The sequence below is a fragment of the Amblyraja radiata genome, chromosome 7 (assembly GCF_010909765.2).
Source record: "Amblyraja radiata isolate CabotCenter1 chromosome 7, sAmbRad1.1.pri, whole genome shotgun sequence".
Classification (NCBI taxonomy): domain Eukaryota; kingdom Metazoa; phylum Chordata; class Chondrichthyes; order Rajiformes; family Rajidae; genus Amblyraja; species Amblyraja radiata.
Window position 1 is genome coordinate 57,147,633 of NC_045962.1, and position 25,261 is coordinate 57,172,893.

Here is a 25,261-nt window from a genome sequence, read left to right on the forward strand (position 1 = left end):
ATGCACTAATTTTAAATTTGCAATTATTTTCCTTTCATAACCCCAGTATTTTCTTTCCTTGCAATTGAAATAACCAGTATGATTCGTTAAATATGAAAAAAATTACTGCAAAATGTGAATCAGCGGCCTGTTATTTATTACAACAAATGCACTTCCAATGGTCTCCACTGCACAATCACAGATCCATCGGGCAAATATCGGATAACCGTACGGCATTCGTGGACCACCGTGGCGCTAACGGCAGGTACTCGTGTAACTTGTTGACTCGGGAGAAAATTCAAGCAAGCTTGAATTTCTCCAAGAGTGACTTGTACACTTGTGGTTGAACATTGAAACATTATATGGACGTAGTGGCCAGTGCGATATCCGTAATAACTCTTGCGTTTACCGTGGGAACTCCTGCGAACGGTGAACCCGGAAGCTGGACAGAGGGGACAGAAGGTGAGTAATCTGGAATGAACTGCTGGTCGTTCTCTGCCCACACGATCTCTACGGAGCTTCCAGGCTGTTTATATATAAAAGATCATTCCAAAAGTGTCTCACCAGCAATCTGCAGCCTTCAAGAGGTCTTTTTAAATGAAGTGTTTATTTCCAACGTCTGGTAAGTTTCGGTAGAATTGCCACCAGCGTTTAGAGAATATGTACCTGTGATTTTGTCCTATTTTTTTCTAATACTCATTAAATCAACGGGAGACTAAAAGTGGCATTTAGATAAACAAAGTTGCTGCCTTGGCGAATATCGATGCTATTATCTTTATGTAAACTGTGAGGGTTTGCAGCTGCCACAATGCGTCTGACGAGTTATACCAATGTAATTTGGCACAAGCTGGTTTAATTGTGGGAAAAACTCTTCAAAGCCCTTCCAAGACGGAGGAATTCCCCAGAAAGTAGCTCGTTTTCTTTTGTAGAACTTTCCTCTGTCAACGCATAGATCTACAGTTAGGGAACCAACTGCCGGTACTGATGTATTTGAGTGTTTCAGGGAATTTCCTCTGATTATTTTCAAGCTTTGTCCATCTCTTTTGAACTCATTTGATTCGATACTATTTGATTTTGGAATGGTGGTTACTTATTATGTAAATTATGTGACCTATTTTCTGTTCCTATGATTCTCTAAGTACTTTGTTTATAAATTCTGAACTCGTGAATTCGAGATTTCAGTGGTTTTCTGTATGCGGCTCACTCAGATACACTTGGCACAAACCGGCTTTTCCCATTTGGACCGTATAAGCCGTTTACAATCGCGTTGGACTCACTACATTTCTATGATCTGTAATCGTTTAACATTGAGTATAAACGATTATATTTAATACTCGGAATGCATATTGATTTTAGCGATGCCATATAACTTTCTCTGTATGTGAAGGGAACGATCGCTTCTAGTATGTTTACACCTCTCTGTAAAACATCCATTCTTAAAAAGGTGGTCTCAATATCGCCAATGAAACATGTGTCAATGTGTCAGAGCACTTGTAATGCTTGTCTAAAAAAAAGTGACATCATTTGTGCCATGTGATGATTTAACAACACTTCACAGTTCACAATGTTCATTCAAGATTTAACGGGAAAGCTCGGGAGACGGACAAGTCACTCACACAAATAACAGAAATGCCGAGTACCCGTGGGAACTCTTTATCTACCCCCCCCGTTATATCGTGTGATATCGTGCTAGACCACGACCACTTCACTCTGGTTACATCTTGCGTCAAGTCGCCCCGTGAGAAAGGCCTATTAAGCTGCAAGAAGGAGTCCTCCAACACAATTTAAAGAGATCATCAGCAACTTACAGCTTTATCCTGATTAATTTGTTCTGGCTGCTAACGTAATTCTATGAGCATTTGATGCTTCTACAGATTATTATTCATTTATTTAAGTATTTTTTCAACATATGGCTTGCATTTAGTGTGCATCTCTAATTGTCTTTGGTTTGGTTTAATATTATTGCCACGTGTATTGAGATACAGTAAAAATCATTGTTTTGCTTGCTATCCAGGGAAATCGTACCATGCATGAGTATATCAGGTAGTGCAAAAAAATAAAATAAATGGAGTGCAAAATATATTGTTATAGCTACAGATAAAGTGCAGAGGGCTGCATCTAGATAGATTGGAAGATCAGGAATTCATTCTTAGCCCCTGTTCAAGAGTGTGCAACAGCAGAAATGAAGCTGTTATTGAATCTGTTGTCACGTGCTTTCAGGCTTTTGTGTTTTCTGCCTATGAGATAGGGGAGGAGAGAGAATATACGAGATGTTAGTAGTTCTTGATAATATTCATTGCTTTTCCAAGGTAGCGTGAAGTGCAAATGACATTTATGGAGGGGTAGAAAAAGTGCTGGAGAAACTCAGAGGGTGAGGCAGCATCTATGGAGCGAAGGAATGGGTGACGTTTCGGGTCGAGACCCTTCTTCAGACTGATGTGGGGGTGGGGCGGGAAGAAGAAAGGAAGTGGTGGGGTCAGTGGGCTGTGGGATAGCTGGGGAGGGGAAGGAGGGAGAAAGTAAGGACTACCTGAAAATGGAGAAGTCAATGTTCATACCGCTGGGGTGTAAATTACCCAAGCGAAATATGAGGTGCTGCTCCTCCAATTTGCAGTGGGACACACTATGGCCATGGAGGAGGCTCAGGACAGAAAGGTCGGATATGGAATGGGAGGGGGAGTTGAAGTGCTGAGCCACCGGGAGATCAGGTTGGTTAATGTAATGGAGGAGGAGAGGTTGGTTTGCATGATAGACTGGGCTGTGTTACAAATGTGCAATTTCTTGCTGTCTTGGGCAGAGGAGTTACCATACCAAGCTGTGATGTTTCCAGATACGATGCTTTCTATGGTGCAGCTGCAGAAATTGTTAAGTATTTTTGAAGGCTTGCCAAATTTCTCAAGCCTTCTAACAAGTAAAGGCATTCTTGGCCCTAGTTTCAATGTGGTTCGACCAGGTCAATTTGTAGTTGATATTTACTCCTTTGATAAGGTGGTAGTGGGAGGTACTGATTTGGTATGAGAATAACAATAAATTTTACTTATTTTGAGCCTGCTGCCTGGAGCTATAAACGCGACAATGGTGATGGCAATAATGACCTCCATGTGGTTTAACATACATAGACTCTGATGTTATTACCCTGTACAGAGTCGCTTCTATCGTGGCACCGTTTATCCTGTAAGAAAAGTTAATCAGCACTGTCATTCAATATACTTGTGTTGCCTGAAGGGATGTACCCTGCATTTACGTAACTAATCAGTAAGATGCTTGCACAAATGCTAAGTGTGTGCTTTATGAATGTTGGGGATGAGACTTGGTGGAAAGAACCACAGTGAATTGGGCAATCCCCATAAATTGGGCAGCAATTAGCTGGAAATGCCACATGAAATTTCGCTCACTGAGCACTTGACCTTGACCACTTCTCGCCTCTTCAGGATACAAAGAAATCTCTCTGACGTTCCAGCTCCTCCACTACAGTCTCTTCCGCTCTATGATCTTTGGTCTCTTGTGCAACACCCGTAAACACTGGAGCCTGTTTGTTCTCGTGCGGCACCTTTCCTCACTGCTCAATTTCACTTATTAAAGGTCTGTCAACACCAGTCCCAACCATATTGCACTTCCCTGTAAATAAGTGTATGCTAGCTTTAAATAGTGCAGGGTAATTTGTACTAGCGATTCATGTTATTGGCTTCCTGCTGATGTATGTAACCAATGAAAAGCATGGTTCATGTGGCTGGATGTTGCAACAGTGGAAATGAAGCATCAACATAAGTTTGATGCACTGTCTGAATTCTGATCAATAGGCAAGAGTTAATTGGATATTGCTAAACCAGCACACACTCAAGCGCTACTGAATTTAGCCCCTACTCGTCTGGAATCTATAGTCGTGTAAATCATGTTAGCTAATGTCGGGTAAGTTAAGAAAAAATGGATTCAATCAACTGATACTCAGTCCAATCGTGCTCTGCGAGGATTTGTAATCCATAGGCCCCTCATAATACAGACCAGATTTTAAGGATTTGCGAAGAGAAATGGAGTTGTATGTGGGTTTTTGGCAGGTAGTTAGAAGCAAAAAAAAATGCCACTGGAGATATTCTGATCTTGTCATGAAAGGCATTACACTGCACGCTGTTACTTCTGAAGAAATCCTTTCAAACAAGCCTTTATTGTATATCTAGTGGAACAAGTTTTTTTTAATGAATCACTTAAAAAAAACAAAATTACACCAAACAGTGTGCATTGAGCTCAATGTTGAATTGAGTTAGATGCATATGGTTTTGATAGATTTCTCACAAAGGCAAAGCTAACACCAGAAAAAACTTTTTTATGATGATAAATTAACCAGTGGCAACATTATAAGTATGTCTTGATCATTCCTTTAGTGAGGACTAGAGTAATTTAAAAACATTATTATTGGCTTTTGGTGACTTTTTAATTTACTTGATTAATAGCTATTGCTTAAAATCATTTAGTATGGTATTTAATAATCATGTTGATGAATAGCTCTAAATAGTATGAAAAAATCCCAGATGGTCCTAATTAGGCCAGATTGTAGTATCTCCCTGTACAGTGTGTTTATTCCTGTTCCCATAATGCATTCTTCTGCATGAAGCTCTCTCATCTGCATAATGCACCTAGGTGAATGTTTTAAAAACCACAGGTCTACATTCAGACCTAAATGATCAAAACAGAATGCTTAGCATAAATTACATTTTATTAAATGTACAATATCTTAATTTATCGTATCGTTCAAAATTCAGTGCAATTGTCAATTACACATGTAGGTCCATCCAGAGGTTAGTACCTTTCAGCCCTTCTGATGTACCAACTTGTATTTATATGCTGAATCCCAACTGAGCAGGGATAATGTACCTCCCAAGGCATGGAATTCTCACTCCACACATCACCCCAAATTCTGCTGCAGGACAGTATTTAAGTATAAGTAAATTACCATTCTTTATGAGGCTGACCAGCAAATTCTGCAAGCAACAAAGGCCCATTATAAACCTAACATTTCTTAACAATTGTTGATGTTAGTCTTCAGGGGGTATTTTACCTGTATTATATTGCTTGATTTTGCCATTGTCAGTTTATATGCCTATCATCTCAAAGTCATCATATATTTGATGTGTTACCCTAGCACGCTTGCATTTTAATTCAAGGATATACCCCGATTCAAATTTTTACCTTAATCAAGTAACTGAGCTTTGATGAGTGCTTCTATTGCTTTATCTCTCCTGCACATATTGTCATAGGTACAACTTAAAAAAATAGTTGGTTGTCACCCAGTCAGGATTTTAGAAACTCATTTCTGCCCTTCTGATTGGTAATTAAGTGAATCGTCTACTGGACGACAGTCCTATGTGCTTCCCATGGCAATTGTTAGTTCTTTGGAAACCACTGCTGACAAAATTAGGTTTGCCCTCTGTATACAGATAATGAGACTGAGCTTGACAGGTGTGTGATGATTAGGAAACTTTTACACGAAGCTCAGTCTGCTGGCCCCTTCACAGTAAACAGACTCATCAGCCCTTGCCAGTCCCAGGAGGCAAAGCATGTTTGACATTATTAATTGGCTTTTCTGTGTAAGGAGTCAAATAGATGAAAAGGTTTATCAAGCTGAAATAATTAATTTTGCCTGAAACCGCTGACAGTTTAGTTCTTCCATGAAAAGGCCTCCTTTAGACCTTTTCTTCAGCTAATAAAGTGCAATATGGTCTGACTATTGCACAATGAGTTTTCCCATAAATTATTTAAAAGGGTTTAATTAATTGATTTTTGTAAAAATGAAAGAAACATATTTTTCTTATCTGGTCAGCGGAATTTTCTAAATGGACAGTACTTATTACTAATATTGTTGCATTGTATAAATTACTTAAAATATATATATATTAATGGTGCACATCAGGTTGTGCTCTTTATGCTGTGGCCTGATGCAGCACAGTCTAACTATGCTGCAGTCAACACCTTGACAGCAGAATTACTGACTTGAGTCAATCCTGTGTATGAATAATTGCTCTGGTCATCATTCAAATACACTCCATTTATATTCATCCTCCATGGGAATATAGGAACAAGGGTAGGCCATTGAATCACTTTATCTTGTTCTGCTATTCAATCAACTCAACTCCATTTACCCACTTTTGATCAATGTTCCTTGAAACTGATAAGTAAAAAAAGCAGTTGATCTTAATTTTGAAAATTGCAATAAACCAGCTTTGACAAAATCTTCAGAAGAGAGTTCTAGGATAGTTTGTGTGAAAGTGTAATGTAATTTCCCCTCAAAGAACCAGCCCTTTGTAAAAAAGAAGACAGAAAAAGACACACAATTCAGTAGCGACTCAATGGATCAGACCAGCATCTCCAGAGAACATGGATAGGTGATGTTTCAGGTCAGGACCCTTCTTCAGACTCAATTTAGCCCTAATTTAAGATTGTGTCCTGTGTTGTGGATTCCTGTAGCAGGGAGAATCATTGCTTTGTTTCGATCATATTGTATCAGTTATATTTAAATACCTCGAATTAACTCCACCCGTGCACTATAGAATTATTTTTTGCAACTTCCCGTAATATAACCTCTGATATAATTGAAATATTTCTATAGGCAGCATATCCTCCACGATCTCTGGTACCAGAACTGAATGCAATATCCTAGATGAGGTCTGGCCAAAATTTGTACAAATAGAGCATGACCTTCCTTTTATATACCAAACTCTCAAAATAAAGGCCAACAATTTTGTAATAATCCAGTATATTTAAATGATTTGCACATGTGGATCTCTTTGGCTCTCTATAGTTCAGCATTTCTTACTTTTAAGAAAATATTTTGACGTCTTTCTTGGATCAATCATGGATGTCCTCCAGGTGCCATGATTCTGTTCACTCACTGGTTTGTCCACATCTGTTGTAATGTAATATGCACATCACCACACCACTTATTGCATCTCAACAATTGACTATGTGCCTTTTAATTCTATTCTATGCTTCTTATCCAACAACAAAAAGAAGAATATTGCGATGTTGCCTCTGATGCCATGCACTTTCATTATTGCCAGTATTAACATGAATTAAATCTTCTGGAATTTTTTGAAGATGTAACTAGGAAAATGGACAAGGGAGAGCCAGTGGATGTAGTGTACCTGGACTTTCAGAAAGCATTTGATTAGTGGGCAAAATTAGGGCACATGGTATTGGGGGTAGAGTGCTGACATGGATAGAGGTGGTTGGCAGACAGGAAACAAAGAGTAGGGATTAACGGGTCCCTTTCAGAATGGCAGGCAGTGACTAGTGGGGTACCGCAAGGCTCGGTGCTGGGACCGCAGCTATTTACAATATACATCAATGATTTGAATGAAGGGATTAAAAGTAACACTAGCAAATTTGCAGATGACACAAAGCTGGGTGGTAGTGTGAACTGTGAGAAGGATGCTATGAGAATGCAGGGTGACTTGGACAGGTTGGGGGAGTGGGCAGATGAATGGCAGATGATGTTTAATGCAGATAAATGTGAGGTTATCCACTTTGGCAGCAAAAACAGGAAGGCAGATTACTATCTAAATGGCGTCAAGTTGGGAAAAGAGGAAGTACAACGGGATCTGGGGGTCCTTGTACATCAGTCTATGAAAATAAGCATGCAGGTACAGCAGGCAGTGAAAAAAGCGAATGGCATGTTGGCCTTTATAACAAGAGGAGTCGAATATATGAGCAAAGAGGTCCTTCTGCAGTTGTACAGAACCCTAGTGATACCACACCTGGAGTATTGTGTGCAGTTTTGGTCCCCTAATTTGAGGAAGGATATTCTTGCTATTGAGGGAGTGCAGCGTAGTTTACAAGGTTAATTCCCGGGATAGCGGGACTGTCATATGCTGAGAGAATGGAGCAGCTGGGCTTGTACACTCTGGAGTTTAGAAGGATGAGAGGGTATCTCATTGAGACATATAAGATTGTTAAGGGTTTGGACACACTAGAGGCAGGAAACATGTTCCCGATGTTGGGGGAGTCCAGAACCAGAGGTCTCAGTTTAAGAATAAGGTGTAAGCCATTTAGAACGGAGACGAGGAAACACTTTTTCTCACAGAGAGTGGTGAGTCTGCGGAATTCTCTGCCTCAGAGGGCGGTGGAGGCGGGTTCTCTGGATACTTTCAAGAGAGAGCTAGGTAGGGCTCTTAAAAATAGCGGAGTCAGGGGATATGGGGAGAAGGCAGGAACAGGGTACTGATTGGGGATGATCAGCCATGATCACATTGAATGGTGGTGCTGGCTCGAGTGGCCGAATGGCCTACTCCTGCACCTATTGTCTATTGTCTATTACCAAAATCCTTCTGTAAGTTCATCCATGTGCATCCATCATGTCAGTGACCTCCTCAACAAAATCAATTAGATTAGTCAGACATGACCTGCCACAATTCCCTTTAATCATCAAATGTATGCGCAGATGCTCAGTCACTCGGTGTCACTGATGGCAGGTGCTTATATCGGATTTGTTGCTGTAGACTTGATTTATCCAGTGGTCCCATTGTTGGTCTCCCATGGTTTTTTCACTGTAAACTTAAGTTATGTCAAAACTTTGCTAGACTAATCCTCACCTTTATTTCCTGTTTATACACCAGACCAATCCTGATGATCTTCAACTTTTTTCACTACCCATTGCATTGAATATAGATGCCTCTTCCTTAATTTCATGTTCTGCTATCATCTCATTGCATGTTTTGTTCTTTGACTCCTATTTTCTGCATACCTGTCCTCCAACCTTCCATTAGTGATGATCATTGTCCTTCACTGGCACCACAAAATTATAGATTTTCAAAATTATTTTGTAGGTCATGAAATGTTATTGTGTAGAAGAAAAAAAGAGACTGAAATTTCTTCATAATTCCAGCCATGTCTAAACCTATTCATTTGTTCCAACTGTACGGCAATTTTACTATATTTTACGGGAGTAGAGTTTTTTTTTGACTATGAAGTACTAAATTCAGGAAGGAGGCAGGTAAAGTGGAGTGATTGACTGTCCCACTGCCCTTTGGCTGTGTATCATTTTAATCTTTGAAAGTCAGCTGAGATATCCACAGGAAAGCAATGAAAATCTGCTTTATTTGTGCAGGTATTATCGAGATCCTAGATGCATTTTCAATTGAAGACCTGGGCATGTGAGTGGTGACAGCTTCTCTCACAGGTTATACCCAAGGAATAATAGAGGCTAAAGCAGGGCTAGCTTGGTAAAATGTTAAATGTTATTTTACATTTTTTGAGTCTCCTTTATTCTGACATCCCACACCCTCCACCTCATCACAGCCACAATCCCTTTCACCACATAACTGCCTAGGAACCTTGGTTATTGCCTTCTGTTGCAGAGTTGTTCCTTCTCTCCACTGGGGTTCTGGCAATGTTCAAGTAGGTCACCTTAAATGTTGTTTAACTGTTTAGCCCATGTCCATGGACTTCCAAGAGCAGAGCATACCACTGGGTCTTCTTTATTACCACTCTTCCTTTAACATTGGACCAGTGTTTGCAAACAAATAACAAATATTTTCAATATAGTTTCCACCATTGAGTCAATGTTAATATTCAAAATATTACAATGTTAATTTTATGCATAGGAAGACTGCATGTATGGTTAATATTCCTCATTAGGCCCCTTGGCTAATTGCTTGTTTTAACAATCAGCAGGAGAGGCTTGGCTTCTATTTTAATGTATACCAAAGGTTAGTTTTAGCAGCCTTTATTAAGTTTTTGATTTTGTACGAACCAAGTTAGAAGAATATGTATATTAAATCCTAATTGGGAAAGAAAAAGTGCATTAGTAACATAATCTTCATTACGTAATTAAAATGTGCTTTTGCCATAACTAATTATAAATCTGTAATGTAGGATTGAAGATCAAGAGTTACTGATGCACATTCATGCATTCCACTGGGACAATATTAAAAAGATAGGAAGACACTAAAATAAAATTTAAGTTCATAGTAAGTAAGTGACTGTTTCAGCCCAAAGGCCAAGAATATCAAGGCAAAATCTTGACAACTACTTACTTTATGTCATTTCATTACTGATTTGATCTGTTCTTTGATCTACCTGTGGCTTTCCTATTCCTCAGCTGGAGATCAATGTAATTTTGCATTTTGCATAAGGTAAGGCTCAGACTTTGAAGGCTGCTGTCGACAGTTCTATTTGGAACTGTTGGCACGATGCCATCTAATCTGCAGTAAAGCCATACTTCCACGCACATGCTATCAAATGGGAAAGTTCGGGAATCGCTTGTTGATTTAGAAGATAATTTGCTCAGTTTGAGGTTTAGTAGCCTGTTACCTGTCAAATCCTGTGCAGATTGTGCCAGGCACATGATTCAATATCTCATTGGTTACAATGGGTATTATAGATTACAGGTTAAGAGGCATGGGTGGGGGGGGGGGGGGTAAATTAACTTTTTTTAAATACATTTTGTTGTTTTAATGTTTTTTAATAATCTATACATTTTACAGCATTTTTTAGTTTGCAGTTTTTTGCATACTTTGTTTTATCATCCGCAGTTTTTAAATCTCTTTGAATGTCACCCCTAAGCTACCCCGTGTATAATAAATAAGGTGCAAAGGAGAAACAAAGTTGGATTTGCCTACTGCCCTAAATCTTGCTAACATCTTTCCAGGACAAAATCAGGAAATTCCAAAACAGAGAGATATTTCCAAGTCGGAACCATTCAGAGCGCTGGATTATTGCTACCAATTAAAAAATGCCCACGGTAGATTGAATGAACATCAAATAACCTGTCTGCACATGGTCCAGACGTACAAGTTATACATTTTCATAAATTATCAGAGCTAACCTATATTCAAGATTAATACCTCGTCAACATATAGATGCTTCCATGAGAAATATGATTAAAATGTATTTATATATCCCATTATTGGTCATCCTCAGTTTATGAACATGTGGCACCACCTGGTGATTAGGCCACTGACTATGCGAACCCTCGGCAATTGGGGGCAGGGTCACATGACTGGGTAATGGCGGGAAGGAGTTGTCACATAGAGTTGTCACATGTTGTTCTCTTTGCTTTGACAATAAAGATTTTTGATTCACCACGCATGGCTTGCTTATTCGCCCGCCATATTGGTGACCTCAACGATCCAAAACGGTCATTTTGGATTTAAACTATGCATGCAGCCAACAATCAACCTCAACAGCCCGAGGTCACTGGCAATCCAGCCCAGCAGAATGCTGTCTCCCTGAAGCTGCCCGTATTCTGGACACCACAGGCCCAAGTGTGGATCCAGCAAGCCGAGGCCCAGTTTCACGTCCGACGCATCACGGCTGATGACACCCTGTACTACTATGTGGTTGGCGCATTGCACCAGGAGATGGCTGGTCACCTGGTTCCTTACCTACGCGCGCCGAATATGAGGACCTCAAAGTGCTGCTCTTGCGTACCTTTGGGCTCAGCCGCCTGGACCGTGCAGCGCGGCTCATGCACATGGGCGGCCTCAGCGATCGCAAGCCGTCGGTGCTCATGAGCGAGATGCTCACCCTCATGGATGGTCATCAGCCCTGCCTGCTCTTCGAACACGTCTTCTTGGAACAGATGCCGGACGACATCCGCCTGCTTCTCGCCGGTGAGGATTTCGCAAACCCCCTGCAGCTAGCGGAGCATGCGGACGAGCTGTGGCAGGCCAAGCAGCCTGGGCGGTGGCTCGATCAATCGGGTGTCGGCGGTGCCTTGGAAGGCCCAGAAACCAGGCCCTGCATCCGGCTGCGCCGCCTGTCCCGAACGACCCCGGTAAGGGGAAATGGTGTTACTACCACCAGCGCTGGGGTCCCACAGCCTGTCAGTGCCGCCCGCCCTGCTCGTATCTGGGAAATGCCGGGGCTGGCCGCCAGTAGTCGCTGCGGCGGTCAGCCTGAAACATCGCCTCTACGCTTGGGATAGACAATCGGGATAATGGTTCCTTGTTGATACGGGCGTGGAGGTTAGCGTTTTACTCCCAGCCACAAAAAAATTCAGACAACCAAAACATAGGAACTGATCTTCACCCACCTACTGTATGTGTTACCATCAAAATTGGTGAGAACTGAGCAGGTTAATTCTACATACTGGACTTGTTCCTCAACCACACCTGGAATCCTCATTTGCATGAGATTGAAGTGCCTGCTTGCAACCAATGCAATCATTAAAATGGATTCCAATCACAGTCCAATTCTCTCAAAAGGGCATGGTTACATGTTAACTCTGAGAAGGGAAGCTTCCACCAACATCTAACTTATTTCAATCCCAAGTACCATAGTGATCCTTTACAAATGTTGTCTGAGTAACCTAATGAGTTAAATAAAAGTACTCAGTTCATGTGAACATTTTTTTATTTCTGGCATCTGTAAATGCAAGGATGATTTATGAGAATGTTGCCAGAACTTGAGGAAGAGGTTGGGCAGCCAGGGACTTTATTCCCTGGAGTACAGGAGGCTGAGGGGTGATCTTACAGAGGTGTATAAGATCATGAGGGGAATAGATAGGGTGAATGCACAGAGTCTTTTACCCAGAGTCGGGCAATCTAGAACCAGAAGACATAAATTTAAGGTGAGAGGGGAAAGATTTAATAGGAACCTCAGGGGCAACTTTTTCACACCGTACGGTGGAACAAGCTGCCGGAGGAGGTAGTTGAGGCAGGTACTATAACAACATTTAAAAGACATTGGATAGGTACATGTTTAGGAAAGATTTGCAGGGATATGGGCCAAACACAGCCAGGGGCACTAATGCAGGTGGGGCATCTTGCTCGGCTTGGGCAAGTTGGGCTGAAAATCCTGTTTCCGTGCCATATGACTCGATGACCACGATCTGTAAATTAAAAGAAACATAGAAACATAGAAACGTAGAAAATAGGTGCAGTAGGAGGCCATTCGGCCCTTCGAGCCAGTACCGCCATTCATTATGATCATGGCTGATCGTCCTCAATCAATAACCCGTGCCTGCCTTCTCCCCATGTCCCTTGATTCCACTAGCCCCTAGAGCTCCATCTAACTCTCTCTTAAATCCATCCAGCGACTTGGCCTCCACTGCCCTCTGTGGCAGGGAATTTCACAAAAAGATAAATAATTTTTAATCATACTTCATATGAAAGTACTTATGTTGTTAGGTTATTAATCTTGAATACAGGTTGGCTCTGGTAAATTGTGATATAATTATAATTCATGTGAGAGCAATTTGGGCATGTGCGGACAGGCTGCTGGACTGCATTAAATCTGGCGTGCAAACGTTTGTAAGTGGGAAGCAATCTTCTAGCTTCTAGGGATGGCACAGTGGCACAGCAGTAGAGTCGCTGCCTAAAGGGCCTGTCCCACGAGCATGCGACTGCATGCGGCAAGCGCGACCAAGCCGGAAGCGGGGGGCGCGTGGAGGTCGAGTGATCCCCGTACAGGGCCTGTCTCACCAGCATGCGACTGGATGCGGTGAGCGCGACCAAACCAGAAGCGGGGGCCGCGCGGAGGTCGAGTGATCCCGTACGAGTTGACATGAAGTTCGAGCGAAGTCCGCGGGAAGTTCGCGCGTGACGTATGGCGTCAAGACGCTGCGTACGGCGTCAAGGCGCTGCGTACGGCGTCGAAACGTTGCGCATGCCCGTCGAGGCAGTGCGTACAGCCTCAATGCGTCTGCAAGCCGGCAGGCCGTTGCCGCGCGAAATTATTGGACTGTCAGTTTTCAGGAGCCCCGCGCGATGTCGGGACCAGCTCCGCACAACTTCATACGGCTCCGGCGATCGAAGTGGGACCGGCCCCGCGATGCCGTACGGCTCAAGCGACCACGTTAGGTTGCACTTGCCGCATGCAGTCGCATGCTCGTGGGACAGGCCCTTTACAGTGCCAGAGATCTGGGTTCAAACCGGGTTCAATCCTGACCACGGGTGCTGTCTGTACAGAGTTTGTACATTCTCCAGGTGTTCCGGCTTCCACCCACACTCCAAAGAAATACAGGTTTGTAGGTCGATTGACTTCTGTAAAATTGTAAATTTTCCCTAGTGTGTAAGATAATGTTAATGTAGTGGTGATCGCTGGTTGGCATGAATACGGTGGGCTGAATGACTTGTTTTTGTGCTGTATCTCTTAAGTCTAAAAGTAAACTCCAAAGTATATCTCTTTTTTAAATTTCCTGATTCTGACCTATAAAGTTTCTGGTAGAACCTGGGGCAGTGGACAAACCCCACCAAATTAAATCTACTTAGTCTTGGTTAGGGCAGATGGCAACTGTACAATCAAGAGAGTGGCTGTTGGCTTACAAAAATGATAAATGATATTGCAGTGAACCACTGTGATGAGACTTAACATAAGTAAGCTTTGGGGATGAGGCTTTGGATAAAGAACTTCTATCTGTGTTGTAAGGACAACCTTTCTTTTGCAAGCCTGTGAAGTTGTTGGAATCAGTGACAGAATGCTGGAAGACAGAAAGTTAGCAGTTGATGTTTCTAAAAAGGAATAAATGAAACAGGATAAAAGACCTATTAAATTGCCTGCTTCTATATCCAACGTGAAAGGTTTAAGAATTAGATTTAAATCTATTTTATTTAGAATATTGGTTTGGGGAAATAAAAGCAAAATGACTGTAATTGTAATTTTGTAACAGCCACACTATTTCTGTGCGGTTTTAATTCTCTTTCAAAATTAAAATTGAAATTAACCAAAATAAGAATCAACCCATTCAGAAATTCTTCAGCACATTACACTTCTATACCACTTGTCATTGAATCCAATTCCATGCAATGCTTCAAGGCACTGATTAAGTTATTCCATTTGGCAGAACAAAGAGATGCTGAATAAATATTAATAAGCTAATTTAAATAGACTTTTACATTGGCACACCGGAATTCCACAGGGGTGATAGGAAGTAAGTAAATATACATGTACTGACAGAGGGTGTGTTCATGCCTCCACAAGTAATAAATATAAGATAATAACATGTTAGTTGATCTCCTGTGTTGCTAATGGGCAAAATAATTTTAAAAGTCATTATTTTCCTGTTGTTGTGTCTGCCTATTTTAACTATTTCTTTATGTCTCTTTATGGTTGTATGTCTTCCATTCTATCTTTGTCAGTTGTTTCTCTCTGACTGCCCTCACAGACTGTTTCTTGTCATCTTTCCACTCTTGCACTCTGTCTTTCTCTATTTTGTACATTCAAAAAGTTGAGTCATAGAGATATTGCAGCAATATATTGAGGGTCAATTCAACCCATGAAATCCACACTGGGCCTTTGTAAAACATATTTTCTCTTAAGGAACACATTCCAAAATGTCTGAAGAAGGGTCTCGACCTCAAACGTCACCTATTCCTTTTCTCCAGAGATGCTGCCTGACCCGCTGAGTTACTCCAGTTTTTTGTGACTACATTCCAACGATACTTATTTGTTATTTCTGGAATTCCTCTTACACAATGAGATAGAATAAAAGCAAGTAGAGTTGTTTGCAAAACTTACGGCAGTGGACAAACCCCACCAAATAACTCTTATTTGACCATGAGCAGACCATGAGAAGGTCTGCTGCCTTACAAATATGATACATTAAATTGCAGTGGGACAATTGTGATGAGACTTGAAATAGGTAAGCATCGGGGACAAGGCTTTGTATAAAGAACTTCCATCTTTGTTACAAGGTCAACCTTTCTTCCACTAGCCAGTGAAGCTAGAATAAGTGACAGAAAGTTTCAAGGTGTGAAAAGTAGATTACACTGAGATAGTACACACTGTAGATTACACTGAGATACTAGATAGTAAACACCATGTTTCTGGTGCCATTTTGTATGATTCAAGTCCCAAGTTGATGAAAATGTAGTCTTAACTTGGCCATTAAGGCCACATTGTCCTGAAGGTGGTACTGGGCTGGAGGAGCAGAGTCGTCCTAGCCAGGCAATGTTGTTGATGTCCTCCACCGCTGCTCTGCCACTCTGTGCTGCTCCAGGTCACGTATGATCAATGCGCTCAGGCATTTGGAGCAGCACCTGATCTAATCGAGCGTGAGGCTGCTGCAGGGCCTCCAGCAGCCTACTCCACCTATGCTTCAATCTAGACACATCAATCCGGGAACGCGCCATCCCTCGCCTCACCGTTCAGCCTCTATGCTCCAAGTCCTTCCTGCAGCTGAACTTGGAACACCCTGAATGCTACCTAGGATGCAGGAGGTAAGGCCCCAGCCCATTGACTCTTTACATTATATTCCTGTTCCACGTCTCTCATGAATAAGAATATCAGCTTCTTATCATAGACACCTCAGAATCCCCTACAAAATTTTATCTATAAAGGAATAAAAGATCATCATGCTGATTTAATCCCAGGTGGCATTTTGGAGTTGGCACACAGCATATATGCATATTAAGTTTGAGGTGGCTCCAGCTCTCTGAATCCGCATTCACCTATGCAAAGGCACGAGACAGATCTAACTCGCTAAAGAATCGAGAACCTGCCAAATCCATAAACCTTGCGAGTTGGGCAACAGATATTGTTCATCGTCAACGGTTCTGTTCAGGATTATTTTCTAGATTCTAGATACCTTGGAGACACTGCCAATGGGGTTGCCAATTCTCAATGTTGAAATTTCACGAGCTCCCTCTCCACCTGCCGTTCAAGGGCACAGGGAACATGTCTGGTGAACACGTATGGTGTAAGTTCACATATGCAAGGCAATCAGAGTGAGTAGAATAAACAGAGTGCCTTATTTTAATGCAATTCTCTATGTACCTTGGTAATTTATTGCATCCTTGCTGCATCCGTGGCATGGAGAAGCCACGCAGACATTACAGGTAGCTCATTAGGAGCAATATAACCCTAAATTGCATTTAATGGGTTTGCTGTATTTTTGGAATTCACTCATGAAAACAAGGCAAGAGGAGTTGAAAAATCTATGATTAATCTGACAAAAATTATTCCCACTTTACAGCTGAGTAAAGACATAAAAGGCTCCATTCATAGTTTAACAATTTAGAACAAATGTTATAAAAATTTGAAATAACTTTACCATCACTTTGACGGGTGGTTTGGGGGGTTGGGGGGGGGTGGGCTGAAGAGAGTTCCCCACATCGGCCCTCCCCACTCCCTGCCTTGTACCCAAACACCAGGATCATGGGACCAAAATGCAACCAGAACTTGATGAGCAGCCCCTTCAGAAATTGATAGCAACTTTGTTACCGTTGGCAACGTCCCATTGTGATGTCGTTGTGGCAGTTGGCAACCAGCTTGAGAGCCCATTGTTATCATTGGCAACGTTCCATCGTGATGTCATTGTGGCAGTCGGCAGCCAGCTTGAGGGCCCATTGTGATTGGTGCACCGTGAGAGGCATTGTGACATCATAACTGTGAGAAGGCTAGAAGTTGCCTATGAGAAGGGGGTTTTGGCTCTTTTTAAAATTTCACTGATTAATAACTTCGGAAATATAGGTGGAAATGCGACGGGAAGATGTTTATCGCCACCAGGGGGAAAATGTGAGTAGGATGTGTGAAAATGGGAAGGCTGTGGCCTAGCGTTTGGAAGAAGATAGGAATTAACTAGATTGGCACACACACACACACAAACAAGACAAAGACTTAGTTATGTAGAGATAAGAGATATAAGTAAAGTCTCAGTTTCTCTCTGATGTTTTCGACAAAGAGAGGGAAAAGAGACCTCTGAATGAAACTAATGGCATATTACAGATAGATAGAATTAGCTGTAGCCCATGTAGGAGAACCATGACATTGTATAAAGATGGCGTTAGGCAGAAAGAAATGTAAAAATGTGTATGAACAGTAAGGGATATACATACATGCAAGACGAGTAGGTGTGCAGAATTATGTCCTGGAGTAAATCTGGCAGACAGAGTCCTTGGGTAAACATACAATGCATTCGGGCGAGGGTAGCTGAAATTGAGCCATAACATCACCATCAATCCCTCTTAACTTAATTGCTTAGTAAATCTGGAAATAATGTCAAGACGTAGTAAAAAGACACCAACATACTTGTTGCAGAAACGTCCAGTTTCCCACATGCTGCCAGACTCCACCCATACCCCACCTGCTCCAATCATATCAGAATCTCTAAATGCAGATTTCAGTCTAATTGTATCTCAAGATCAGTGGGGGCAATATCGCAAGTGACAGGCTCAACAGTCTGCCAAACCGAGGCATGCACTCTTGGATTTTCAAGCTTGCTTCAGGGGTGAGCACAGCAGGAGATCAGCCTCAGCGGGAAGAAGGAAAGCGATCACCTGGGCATGAAAAATGCTGGTATTGCTCCAAGCCCAGAAGCAAGCTGTACAAAATGTAATTGAACCTCTCCCTCAGCCTCCTTCAAGCCCAGCTGTTCCTTGGCACCTTGTGTTTCTGGAAATTGGCAATGGACTGCGAAAGGCACATAAAAATATTGTTGGGGTTTAAGTCTTATTAGTAGAATCCAGACATGTTAATTATTTTTTTGGATCAGAGCCTTAAGTATGCAATTCTTTGTTAAAGCATTGGAGCCTGAGCTCGTAATTTGAAAGCCCAGTGAAGAACCACACAGAATTGGATTTTATAAATCCATTGAGCCATCAAACAGGTGCCTGCTTCACCAAACCCCTCTATTACATAGAAGTTCCTCTTGAGAACAAACCAATAAGAAAATTACTTATCTTCCTGATGGTTCATCAGATAATCAACTATCTCTTTCTGTGATTTTCACTCGCAACATATAGAGTCATAGTCATATAGTGCTACAGTGTTGAATCAGACCCTTCAGCCCAACTTGCCCTCACTGGCCAACATGTCCCATCTACACTAGTCCTACCTGCCTGCGCTTGGTCCATATTCCTCCTCATATGTCTTATCCATGTACCTGTCTAACTGTTTCATAGACGTTGGGATAGTACCAGCCTCAACTACCTCCTCTGGCAGCTTGTTCCATACACTTACCACCCTTTGTGTGAAAAGGTTACCCCTCAGATTCCTATTAAATCTTTTCCCCTTCACCGTAGTAACATAGAAAGATAGAAAATAGGTGCAGGAGGAGGCCATTCGGCCCTTCGAGCCAGCGCCGCCATTCATTGTCTGATCGTCCCCAATCAATAACCCGTGTCTGCCTTCTCCCCATATCCCTTGATTCCACTAGCCCCTAGAGCTCTATCTAACTCTCTCTTAAATCCATCCAGTGATTTGGCCTCCACTGCCCTCTGTGGCAGGGAATTCCAAAAATTCACAACTCTCTGGGTGAAAAAGTTTTGTCTCACCTCAGTCTTAAATGGCCTCCCCTTTATTCTAAGACTGTGGCCCCTGGTTCTGGACTCACCCAACATTGGGAACATTTTTCCTGCATCTAGCTTGTCCAGTCCTTTTAGAATTTTATATGTTTCCATAAGATTCCCCCTCATCCTTCTAAATTCCAGTGAATACAAGCCACAAGCCTAGTCTTTTCAATCTTTCCTCATATGACAGTCCCGCCATCCCAGGGATCAATCTCGTGAACCTATGCTGCACTGCCTCAATCACAAAGATGTCCTTCCTCAAATTAGGAGACCAAAACTGTACACAATACTCCAGATGTGGTCTTACCAGAGCCCTATACAACTGCAGAATAACCTTTTTACTCCTAGACTGAAATCCTCTTGTTATGAAGGCCAACATTCCATTAGCTTTCTTCACTGCCTACTGTACCTGCATGCCAACTTTCAGTGACTGGTGTACAAGGATACTGAGGTCTCACTGCACCTCCCCCTTACCTAACGCAGCCCCATTGAGATAATAATCTGTCCCCTTGTTTTTGCGGCCAAAGTGTATAACCTCACATTTATCTATATTATACTGCATCTGCCACGCATCTGCCCACTCACTCAACCTATCCAGGTCACCCTGCAACCTCCTAACATCCTCTTCACAGTTCACACTGTCACCCAGCTTTGTGTCATCCGCAAACTTGCTAGTGTTGCTCCTAATTCCCTCTTCCAAATCATTAATACATATGGTAAACAGTTGCGGCCCCAACACCGAGCCTTGCGGCACTCCACTCGCCACTGCCTGCCATTCTGAAAACCTATGTCCTATTCTTGAACCCATGTCCTCTGGTCCTCGATCCCCCTACTCTGGGCAAGAGATTTGTGCATCTACCCGATCTATTCCTCTCATGGTCATGTCATCTCTGATTTAAGATGAAGCATGTTACCGCCCACTCTCCCAGGAGTAACCACGTTTCAAAGTTTTAGGATCAATTCAGTGTTGCTGGGCTTGGTAATTAGAAGACTTGATTGTTGGCTCCAAGGAAATTTAGCTGTGCAATACAATTATGACTCTTAATGCCCCTGAACATGTTGTGCATCAGATGTAATAAGGCCCATTGCTGAACACAGTGGAGACGGAGCAGAACTATATCATAAAGAAACTGCATTCATTTGTGCTGATAAAGAATGTCTTACTTTAAGAATGGTAGGTAGGTAGGTAGGTCGAGATTTGCTACTTGGTTATATGAGATTGTGTTGTTTGTACTAATGCTTGCAATTTAGTTGGAGACCAACTTCCATAAATGAAGTTAAATGAAGTTAAAATGTATTTAACTGAAGCTGCATGTATGAATGTGTAAATGATAGACAGTGTTTATCTGCTGAAGAGGCCAATTCATACGAAGCAATGTTCACAAGTGATGAATGAGAGCTGTGAAAAATAGGGAAATATTGAATTCTGATGAAGGGTCTATATCTAAAATGTTAAATGTTTCTCTTTCCACCGATGCTCCATGAATTCTCTGCTTTTATTATGGAAAATAGAATTAGGTGAGTTTGTGAATTTGCAAAAAACAGTGAGAAAACGGCATCCCTCAAAACTAAAACAGGACCAGCAAATGGAGGCTCAAGGTTGGATGGCAGAAGCAGAACAACTGGATTATGTCAGAATTATGATAAAATGCAAGAGACATTCCTTATTTACTTGGAGATTTTGGAAATGTACTTTGTGGCTAACAGCACTTTAGAAACTAATCTAGAGGAGATGCACGTGAACATATGTCCCACCTGAAAGGACTGCTGGGGTATCTAGATGGAGGAGAGAAGGAGGTATAGGTGAAAGAGCTAATAGTCAAATCTAATAGTCAAATCTGAAATGGAGTAATTCTTCTACAAAAGCATGATCTATTAGAACAAAAGAATGGCTCGGTGCCAGGTCTGAATGACTTTGTAAATTATATGGAACACAATATGGAGGATAGGTTGTCTTTTTAATAAAGAAATTAAGATGGAATCTTGCTGTAATAACATGTGCTTCTTTTCAAGGCCATAAAGAAGCCAAGATTGAACAAATAACTGATGCTCCAGAGATAAGTAATAAATTGTTATTGGATGAGCTTGATTTGGACCCATCTTTTCTTATATTCTGAAATGCTACAGAATCTTTCAGTCATGCCATATTCAGACCTGGTAGGAATGTTTTACTGATAAGAAAAATGTATAATTGTGCTAACTTTCCTTTGTTCTGTGAGTGGAGCCCGAGAAGCACTGAGCAACGTTTGTGCTCATTGTAGATCTATGCCACTCCCATCTGACGAATCAATTAAAGATTGCTATGGTTTACCTTGAAACAGTTTTTGTTGCTATCTGCTTTTAAGAAACAAGCTTTGACATTTGGCTGTAGTTGGCAGGGATCTCGCTGGGACCAGCAATAGATGACTGAGTAAGAGGGTGCAGTTGACCAGGATCTGAAGGGGAGAAAACTGAGCTCTAGTCAGACCCTTTGAGTCCGGCCTCCCGAAGCAGCTCCCGGTAAAAACTAAGGTCCCTCAGTCTGAGGTTGATCTGGTTCCAGAACAGATCTAGAAGCAGACAGCGAAGGTAAGACCTATTGAGTAAAGGATTGTCTTGTGTATTGGAAATGGGTACAGGATTGGCTAAGGCAGAAGAGAGAGAAAGAGATTGTAGAATAAAGTCACAACTATTAAAAGATGAAAGTACTTCAGATGGAATGCCAGTGGGCAGAGGAATAGGAGATAAGGGCTAAGGCAGAGAAAGAAAGCGTTGATAAGAGTTTGGAGAACAAAGCCGGTACCAGTAAGAAACTAGGGGACTGTGCCACTTTGGCTATCTCCTCTCGGATTAAATTTGTGTATCTGATGTGTATTTTGCCCGTTTTTTGTACTCGTTTTTTTTTCAATGTTCGAAGGGTAGTATTTGTTCAATCCCAAAAACTCTCTAAAAAACATTCTAAGATGTTCTTTCAAGTTGTCACTCATCCAAGTTCTGTCCCTTATCTGATTAGACAGATCTCCATGTTTTTTTTAGTTGTCACTCATCCAAGTTCTGTTTCTTATCTAACTAGTGAGCTCAGTGTTCTTTTCAAGGCTATGCTGCCAAGAAACTGGCAGCTGCTACTGTGTTCAGGATTTCGCTCTGTCTGTTTTATTTCTCCCAAAGCCTATCGGGATACTTGTCATCCAGTCCCAGGCTATATTTATATATTCATGTATATGTCCTTTTTGATGAAATGGTCCATGTCAGATGAAATAGGATGTCATTGAATGAGCTAGCAATCTATGAAAATTAATTGTTTATTCTTTGTTTTCTCTTAACTTTACGTTTTTTTCCTTCCTATTTCTTACCTTTGGGTAATTGAGTTCAAATAGAGACCTGAATTCCACGATAGCCACGTGGATAGGTAGATGTGTTAGATGAGATTGGAGATGCCTTTATCTCAGAAGAAAATCTGTTAATTTGAAATTGTAAATTTGGGGAGAATTTGGGGCAAATTTGGGTAATTTGGGTAAATTTGGGAAAATTTGTCCAGCTTTAGGTTTCTGGGCACACTCATTTCGGAGGACCTCACATGGTCCACCAACACCGCTGCGCTGGTCAAGAAGGCACAGCAACGACTGTTCTTCCTAAGAACATTGAAAAAGACTGGTCTGCCCCAACAGCTGCTGATGACCTTCTACCGCAGCACCACAGAGAGCATACTAACAGATGGCATCTCTGTGTGATATCTCAGCTGCATGGAGGCGGAGAGGAGAGCTCTTCAGTGCGTCGTCCACAGGGCGCAGAAGATTATTGGGACACAGCTACCAGCCTTGGAGGTCATCTACTACACACGGTGCCTCAGGAAGGCCATCAGCATCCACATAGACTCCTCATACCCTTATAATAGTCTGTTCAAACTCCTACCTTCTGGCAGATGTTACAAGGCCTTCTACGCCTGTACCTCCAGACTCAGGAACAGCTTCATCCGCAGAGCTATCGAACAATTGGAATGTTTTTAAATTGTTTTTTTTAATAATGATCTATTTTTAAAGGGTCTGCCTTATAGGTAGTTAAAGAGTGATCTCACAGCCCCCACCACCCGTAGAATTCTGGATTAGTGGAGGGAATGAATAGGACACTAAAGAGTGTGGAAGTTAGTTATAACCTATAGGCCCACAGCAATGAATTAATTACATATGCACAGCAATTAAGCACACCCTTGTCAGTCTTGCATTCACAGGGGTTAAAAACGCAGAAGCCACTGCCAGTTGAACACAGACACAGTCCATACTACTGGGAGACTACGTACTGATAAGGTAGTGGGATCGGACAAAATTGGGACTATGTTGGAGGGGATTGTACCAGGTGCTACTATGAAACCAACCGCCGTGAAGATTGAAGATTACCCCCGTTGGAGACAGATGATACGATTGACTGTAAATGGAGAAGAACCAAGAAAGGACAATGGGGCTATTGACCCTACTTTTTATCCTGAGGTTGGCCCAGATGGGCTGGACTTGCGGAAACAACCCCTGCACCAAGACGTCCTGAATAAGACGGACAACTGTCCTTACGTATATAACACTGACCGAGATGGATCCATTACCACAAGTCCTTGAAGTAACCGGAAAAAGGTGGCAGCTTATCCCAGAGCTACAGACCGAGCTGAAACAGATGAGAAATGTGCTAACCAATGCCCAGTCTGAAAATGACCATCTCGCTTCCATCACACAGCAGCTGAAGCAGAACAATCAGGTTGTGGGGTTGAAAAGCCTTGATTTTGGAGTTCAACTCGGTTACAGAACTGGATTGAGGTAAATCCCAGCCGGGATCAAAGTGAGGAGTTGAGTTGCGATGGATCAGTTGGCATTGATGGAGAAGGAATAAGAATGTTGGTTTCACGCTGATGGACAACTTGGGAGAAAGAATGACTCGATTTGTGAAAAGAAACTACATTTGTGATGAATGTGGACAGACTTTCAAACAGCGGAAACAAGTCAGTTAACCAAATGAGCAATTCTGGAGCAAAACCTTTCCACTGTGAAGTTTGTGGTTTCCAGTGCAGGCAAAGTGCATCCTTGAAATACCATATGACCAAGCACAAGGCAGAAGCTGAACTTGAATTTGTTTGTGACCAATGTGAGAAGCGGTTCGAGAAGGCTCACAATTTGAATGTTCATATGTCCATGGTTCATCCCTTGACCCAGAATACAGATAAAAACAAACCTATTAAAATTGAATCGTCAGCAAGGTATATAAACATTAATTAAGCAGGAACCAAGTTATTCAGCAGCTAAATAGTTATTCAGCAGCTAAATAATAATAATAATAATAATAATAATAATAATAATAATAATAATAATAATAATAATAATAATAATAATAATAATAATAATAATAAACTTTATTTCGGACTCAAGGTCCAGACAAGGGACAACATTACATAAAAATACATTGCATATAAAAACATCATAAAATACATATAAAATCTTAGTATATCACATATAAAAGCATCATAAATTATATATTAAAAAAACCCACTATACATGAATTAAAATCCAGAATAAAAACAATGTCTCCTCAACTGGGATTCGTAGCATGTAGTGCTAAACCTTATGTTTGACAAGGCCACAATAATTACATTTTTAGTCATTTATCCTGCAAATGAATTTATACATATGATTTCTTATGATAGCTTCTAAAGTACTGACTCCTGCAGCCACAAACATGTTACTAGCACTACACCATCTAGATGTCCTTAGCAGTGTTCTCATGGCATCATTATTGGACAGCTTTAGTCTCTGCAAACTTGTCTTTCCATAGTTCGAGCACAGGTGTGCAATGTAGAGTGGTGTGCAATATGCTCTAAACAGCGACATCATCACCACAACTGTACATGCACCAAACTTACGCAAGATAATATTCGCCTGTACATACAGCATACATCGTTGCCTATAAATATCCTCATCATCTGTCATTTGTTCTGTAATAAAATGCCCAAGATATTTTGTCTTATTACAGACACTAAGATTATTGTCAGACAATTTAAAATCAGGACATTTTAGCCATTTATCCTCTTTGGTTCTACAGATCAT